General features: G+C 40.0%; 1 long non-coding RNA gene across 1 annotated transcript; it reads right to left on the bottom strand.

Moving 5' to 3' along the window:
• Positions 1-3,879: 3,879 nt before the first annotated feature.
• LOC103583965 lies at positions 3,880-6,223 on the bottom strand. The gene is made up of 3 exons (XR_549915.1): positions 6,141-6,223; positions 4,576-4,681; positions 3,880-3,962 (listed from the first exon to the last, which is right to left on the bottom strand). It is a non-coding gene; the product is annotated as an uncharacterized LOC103583965 (long non-coding RNA).
• Between the last annotated feature and the right edge of the window lie 494 nt (positions 6,224-6,717).

Consider the following 6,717-nt stretch of genomic DNA (forward strand, 5'->3'; position numbering starts at 1 on the left):
CAACACTGAGGGTTGCGATCCCATTACCGGTGACGAAAAAAGACAAAAAAAGAAAAAAAAAAAAAAAAGAAACTGAGATCATATTTATTTTTAGTCACAGCAGAAAGTAAGTAAACTAACGTTTCCATACTCCAATACACATAAAAATCACTAAATCACTGAGAAGCAAATGTGCTGAAAAAAAGAAAAAGGACATCAACTTCAAACTGCTTCCTGTTTATTGTTCCAATCTTTGCTTCATTAATATACACACACCCAAACACACCCTCTCTAGCTTGCCAAACTTCTGGATAAATCTCACAGGAAACAATGAGAGCTCTCAACCCAGAGCTATCAGTATACTTTTGATGATTTCCTAGGGAAAAAGAGAATACACAATGATGGAGTTTGGATGTGTTGTCTCCACCAAAACTCATGTGGAAATCTGATCCCCATTGTGGAGGTGTTGGAAACTGATTGAGTCATGGGGGTGGATCCCTCATGAATGCATCCCTCCCTAGGTGGGGGGAGTAATGAGTGAGTTCTCACTCTATTAGTTCCTGCAAGAACTTGCTGTTTAAAAGACCCTGGCACCTCCTCTCTCTCTTTTGCTTCCTCTCTCTTGCTTCTTCTCACCATGTGATCTGCTTGTACCTTCTGGCTCCTGCCACTTTCCGCCATGAGTAGCAGCAGCCTGAGACTGGTGCCAGATGCAGCTGTCCCAGAATCATAAGCCAAATAAACCTCTTTTCCTTATAAATTACCCAGTCTCAGGTATTCCTGTTATAGCAACACAAAACAGACTAATACGGAAAATTCGTGCCAGAGAAGTGGGGTGTTGCTATACAGACACCTGAAAATGTGGATGCAGCTTTGGAACTGGGTGTTGGGCAAAGGTTGGAGGAGTTTGGAGGACTCAGAAGAAAAGAAAAAGAAGACGGAAAATTTGGAATGTCTTAGAGACTGGTTACGTGGTGGCGAGCAGAATGCTGACAGAAATTTGGACTATAAAGACCATTCTAAGGAGGTCTCAGATAGAAATAAGGAGAAATTTTTCAGAAACTGGGGCAAAGATCACCCTTTCTGTGAACTGGCAAAGAACTTGGCTGCATTGTGTCCCTGCCCTAGGACTTTGTGGAAGTTGGAACTTAGGAGTTGTGAACCAAAGTATCTGGCAGAAGAAATTTTTTTTTTTTTTTAGATGACCGGTAAGGGGATCTCAACCCTTGGCTTGGTGTTGTCAGCACCATACTCAGTCAGTGAGCCAACCGGCCACCCCTATATAGGATCCAAACCCACGGCCTTGGTGTTATCAGCACTGCACTCTCCCATATGAGCCATGGGCTGGCCCTAGCAGAAGAAATTTCTAAGCAGCAAAGCATTAAAGAAGCTGCATTGCTACTCGTAACAGCCTATACAGAGTTATGGCAGCAAAAGCATGACATAAAGCCAGAATTTAAAAGGGAAGCAGAGTGTAAAGGTTTAGAAACTTTGCAGCCTAGCCATGTGATAGAGAAGCAGAGAGCATGCAATGGTGCAGCCCAGCAACCACTGGTTAAGAAGATAAGTACAAAGGAAAGGGATTATAAAGAGGTGAAAAAGGCCCTGAAGGCAATGCAGAAGCCTCTGGGGCCAGCCCTTCCATTTCAGGCCAAAAGGCCTAGGTAGACAAAATGGTCTTGGAGAACAGGCCTGAGGCACCCTCCACAGGCTCACTGCTCAGGACCACCTCAGGAACTGGCTTCAAGCACCAGCACCCCAGCTGCTTTGGCTACTCCAGCTATGGCTAAATTGGCCCCAGGTGTGGCTGGACGTGCAGCTTTGGAATATACAAGCCAGAAGCCTTGGCAGTATGAATGTGGTGTTAGGTCTGCAGGTATGCAGACTGCTAGAGCTGTGGAGGCTTAGGAGCCTCCACCTCAATTTTGGAGGATGTATGGAAAAGTCTGGAGGCCCAGGAAGAGATCTATCACAGGGGCAGAGTCACCGCAGACAGCCTTTGCTAGAGCAATGCCAAATGGAAACGTGGGGTCTGAGTTGCAGCAGAGAAACCCCATCAGTGTCATGCCCAGTGGAGCTGTGAGAGAGGGACCACCATGGAGACCCCAGACCTGTGGAGATACCAGAGTGGAACCCCAGCCTGGGAGAGCTGAAGTGTGGCTTGCAACCAGGAAAGCCATAGGAGTGGTGCTGCCAGAGGACTTGGGGACCCAACCCCCATACGAGCATACAGAGGACATTGAACATGGAATCAGGTTACAAGATTCACCAGCTTTGAGATTTAATGCCTGCCCTGCTGTGGTTTGGACTTGTTTGTGACCTGTTACACTTTTCTTTTGGCCTATTTCTCCCTTTTGGAATGGGAATATGTATGTACCCTATGTTTGTCCCACCATCGTATCTTGGAAGTAGATAACTTGTTTCGAATTTCTCAGAGTAGACTTTGAACTTTGGACTTTTGAGTTGAAACAAGTTAAGACTTTGGGAATGAAATGAATATATTTGCATGTAAAAAGGACATGAGTTTTGGGGGGCCAGGGGTGGAATGTAGTGGATTGAATTATGTCCCCCAAAACTATTGAAGCTTGAATTGTATTCCCCAAGTTTTATGTATTAGAAACTTAGCCCCGACTGTGACTGTTAACAGGATGGGAAATCCTATTATGATAATTGTAAGGTGGAGCCTTACAAGAGGTGATTGGATTGTAGGACCGTGCAGTAGTGAATGTATTAAAAACGGTGGTCAGGGGCATGGTTCTGAAGGCTTTAAAAGAAGAGGAGCGTCTGTCTTTCACTCTCTCTGCTTCCACCCTCTTGCAATGTGAGACCGCTGGGTCACTGTTGCCACCACCAGATGAATTTTGGACTTCCCAGCCTCAGAAACTGTAAGCAATAAATAAATGTCATTTTTCTTTTTTTTTTTTTTTTTGTCTTTTTCGTGACCGGTAAGGGGATCGCAACCCTTGGTGTGGTGTCACCTGCACCGCACTCAGCCAGTGAGCGCACCAGCCATTCCTATATAGGATCCGAACCCCTGGTGGGAGCGTCGCTGCGCTCCCAGCCCCGCACTCTCCCGAGTGCGCCACGGGGCCAGCCCCAATGTCATTTTTCTTTATAATCACCCAGTTTCAGGTATTTTGTTATAAGCAACACAAAACGGACTAATACACACATCTCACAAAAATGAGCACACCTAAAGAGCTAAACTCTGTCAAAAACAAGTCCAACTTGATAGTGAATTGCAAAGCACTTAGAGTATACTCATATAAAGCCTAAGAACAAAAGGCTAATTCATTAAAAAAAAAAAAACTAATAGAGAACAATACCCTCGGATGAACATATCTGGTCTGACATTACACATTAAGATCATTTAGACTAAGTACCAATGGCTTTCCTAATTTCTCTTAATTTTTAGTAATTCACATTCAATTCTACAAATAATCTGTTTCAGCACACCACCCATCTCTGGAGGGACTGGTAGGACCATGCAGTTGCAAAAGTCTAGGAGGTGTTACGTTCACATGTATTACATATGAATGACACTCTTGTGCAAACTCTACAGGATGCAATGGGACTGGAGGCACCTGGAGTAGTGTGACCACTGGTTCTGTGAAGCAGAATGAATTATGGTATCTCTGCAATGCCTCATATCAATGACAAACAAGTGAAAGCAATAACAGGACTATGGGCTGACTAGTTAGCTTAGCTGGCTAGAGAGTACTGTTATAACACCAAGTCAAGGGTTCAGGTCCCTGCACCAGCCAGCTGCCAACAAAACAAACAAAAATAAACAAAAAAATATAACAAGACTAAATGTTATTAGGAAGTTATACAGCAAAATCCATGTGTGTACTTCTTAGAGAGCTCTTTAAAAGAAAGACAAATGAGATATAAGATATATACCTTCATTACCACCCCCATGATAGGCAGGTGTAACGTTTTCCCTGGTACTGGGGCAGGCCATCGATCAACATCATTACAAGCTGAAAAATGGAACAAAACATTTCCTTAGTATAAGCAGCAATATTAAAGTATTAAAAATGGGGCATTAAAAATTAGAACTCTACTTTCTACACAGCAGGAAAAATATACTGAGAATAGAAGACAAAAGTAAAAGAAAAATAGAAGTGATGAAAATATCTTATACTTCACTCAGAAATACACATAGGTTCTAGGATATAGATTAGTTAATAAAATTTTTAAAAGCAACAAATTAATAAGGTTAAAGGGAGTTTTCATGTATTACTACTAAAATTAGCTACAAAAGCACACCACCTGGCAGTGCATCTGTACTGAGTGACATAAGGATTTCTTTCTGTTCAATAGTACTCTATTAGAGCTGTCAACTCAAAATTCACTATTATCTTAATAAATAAGCATCACCTGTATGATTAGAAGAGATAAAAGACACAGTTTTTGGTTTTTTTTAGATAGAGATGCCAAATAGTTTTATATCTCTCTCCCATCATATATCCTTAAATTGTTATCTGATTTCTTAGAACTCAACTTCATTTTTATCACACATTTCCAGTAAAATTTTTAAAACTCCTTCAATGTTTTAAAACTCCTTTAAAACTCATCCAATGTTTAACTTACCCGCTTCCAAATAAGGTTCACTCTTCTCAAAATACTCAGGTGCTATCTGTTTGAGCACAGTATGAAAAAAATGAATATAAGGTAGTTTGCTGATTAAAACCAATGACTGGGGAAAAAAAGAAACAATGTTTTGTTAATTGCTTAGTAATTATAATTTAAGTTTGCCTGTCATTTCTTACATGAGCAATTACTAACGAGCTAAATTCAGTGAAAAGTGTGGATTTAGAAATATAAAGGCTTTTACAGTGAATGGTTAAAAGGAAACATAAAACCTAGCTACAGAATGCAAAAAGCTTAATCTTGTTACTAGACTTTAAGAGCATAAAGGCATATTCACAGATTCTCCTGCTGTTCAGGAAAAAGAATTTCCTATAAACAGACTAATGTTGGGGGCCGGCCCGTGGCTCACTTGGGAGAGTGTGGTGCTGATAACACCAAGGCCACGGGTTCGGATCCCTACATAGGGATGGCCAGTTAGCTCACTTGGGAGAGTGTGGTGCTGACAACACCAAGTCAAGGGTTAAGATGCCTTTATCGGTCATCTTTAAAAAAAAAAAAAAAAAAAACAGACTAATGTCATGGACAATTTCCAAAGTCCTACAACTGTTGTCCTTAGCATGGCAATATCAGGAATTAGTTTTTCTGGGAGGGCATGGTGCTGATAACACTGAGGTCAGGGTTTGGCTTCCCATACCAGCCAGCTGCCAAAAAAAAAAGGAATTAGCAATATTAAAAAATTGCTCTTCCAATTAAGGAAAGAGCAAATTGTGATGGTTTTGCAAAAGACCTATGACTATTACATTCTACAGTTTAACTGTCATAGCCACATACTCAGAAACTGTGATATTATAATTTGATCACTTCTGATATAGAATATGCTGATCTTTTTTTTTTTTTTAATGTATTTTTTCTTGAAAACCACTCTACCTTTCCATCCAGCATCAGTCAGTGGTCTGGGCAAATTCGGGTTACAAAGGAGAAAGGTGTGTACTGCTAGCTGGGATAAAACGGGTTAGACTGATTTTTTTTTTTTAAGAATGAAAAATATTGTACATTTAGAATAAAAACAATAATGGCTAAGACGTTGCTAAAGTTTATTTACTGGCTCTCCAAAAAACTGCAGGCTTTTATTAGTTGTAACAATATTACAATTGCCTTATTCTTTCCCTTATTCTAAAATAACAAGGTCAAGCAGACTCTTTTGGCTTTTGACAGTTCCATACAATAACTGTGACTTACTGTCAGGAATCTAGCATAGAGATAGCAAAAATTCAAAAGCAGTTAAAAATCTAAGGACGTGTCTATAATCTAAACAACAAAAATAAAATACACACTCTAGTATGTTTAAAGATAAAATACCAGAGACTTTAAGTGCTGGCCTGTTAACTCAGTCAGTCAGAATGAGGCCTTGTAACACTAAGGTCAAGGGTTCAGATTCCTGTACTGGCCCAGCTGCCAAAAAAAAAAAAAAATCTACACACTTTAAAGACAGTTAAATCTCACAGTTTCTATTTTTCTAATTCAATAAAAAAAAATACTTTTTTACTAGTGTATAATAAAATTACCTTCTGAAAGTAGCCTCTTTTTAGAGTTTTATCTCGAACTTGTCGGAAATACACATATCCGTAAAAATAAGCAGGATCCTTCTATGAAAGAAGTGACAAATAAATATATATATAAACAGAGAGCCATTCTTTAATATCATCAGGTTCCTTTATAACCCAAACCAAGATATGAGGCATACACAAAGAGTAAGTTATGCTTTTCTACCAACAAACAATAATCATGACGGCAAATGCCAGATAACCTGCTAACTTGCCCAAAGAAGAAATAATCATAATCTAAGTAATAAAGTAAAATTTCCCCCTATATAACTTATTCAGATTATGTTCTTTATTCATATCTATACTAGTTAACTGAAGTTAAGAAACAATCAAATTCTATGTTTTCACTACTGCTGTATTTAGTTTTTCAAAAATTCTCCCTACAATTTTCAGTTTATCAAGGCTAAGGGGTACAAAGTCTTTTTTTAAAAAATGGAATGTCCAGGGGCCAGCCCGGTGGCGCACTGCACTAGTGCACCGCTTGGGAGGTGCGGCGGCGCTCCCGCCGAGGGTTCGGATCCCACATACAGACCGGTTC

The sequence above is a fragment of the Galeopterus variegatus genome, unplaced genomic scaffold (genome assembly GCF_000696425.1).
Source record: "Galeopterus variegatus unplaced genomic scaffold, G_variegatus-3.0.2 Scaffold32219, whole genome shotgun sequence".
In the NCBI taxonomy this organism is placed as follows: Eukaryota; Metazoa; Chordata; class Mammalia; order Dermoptera; family Cynocephalidae; genus Galeopterus; species Galeopterus variegatus.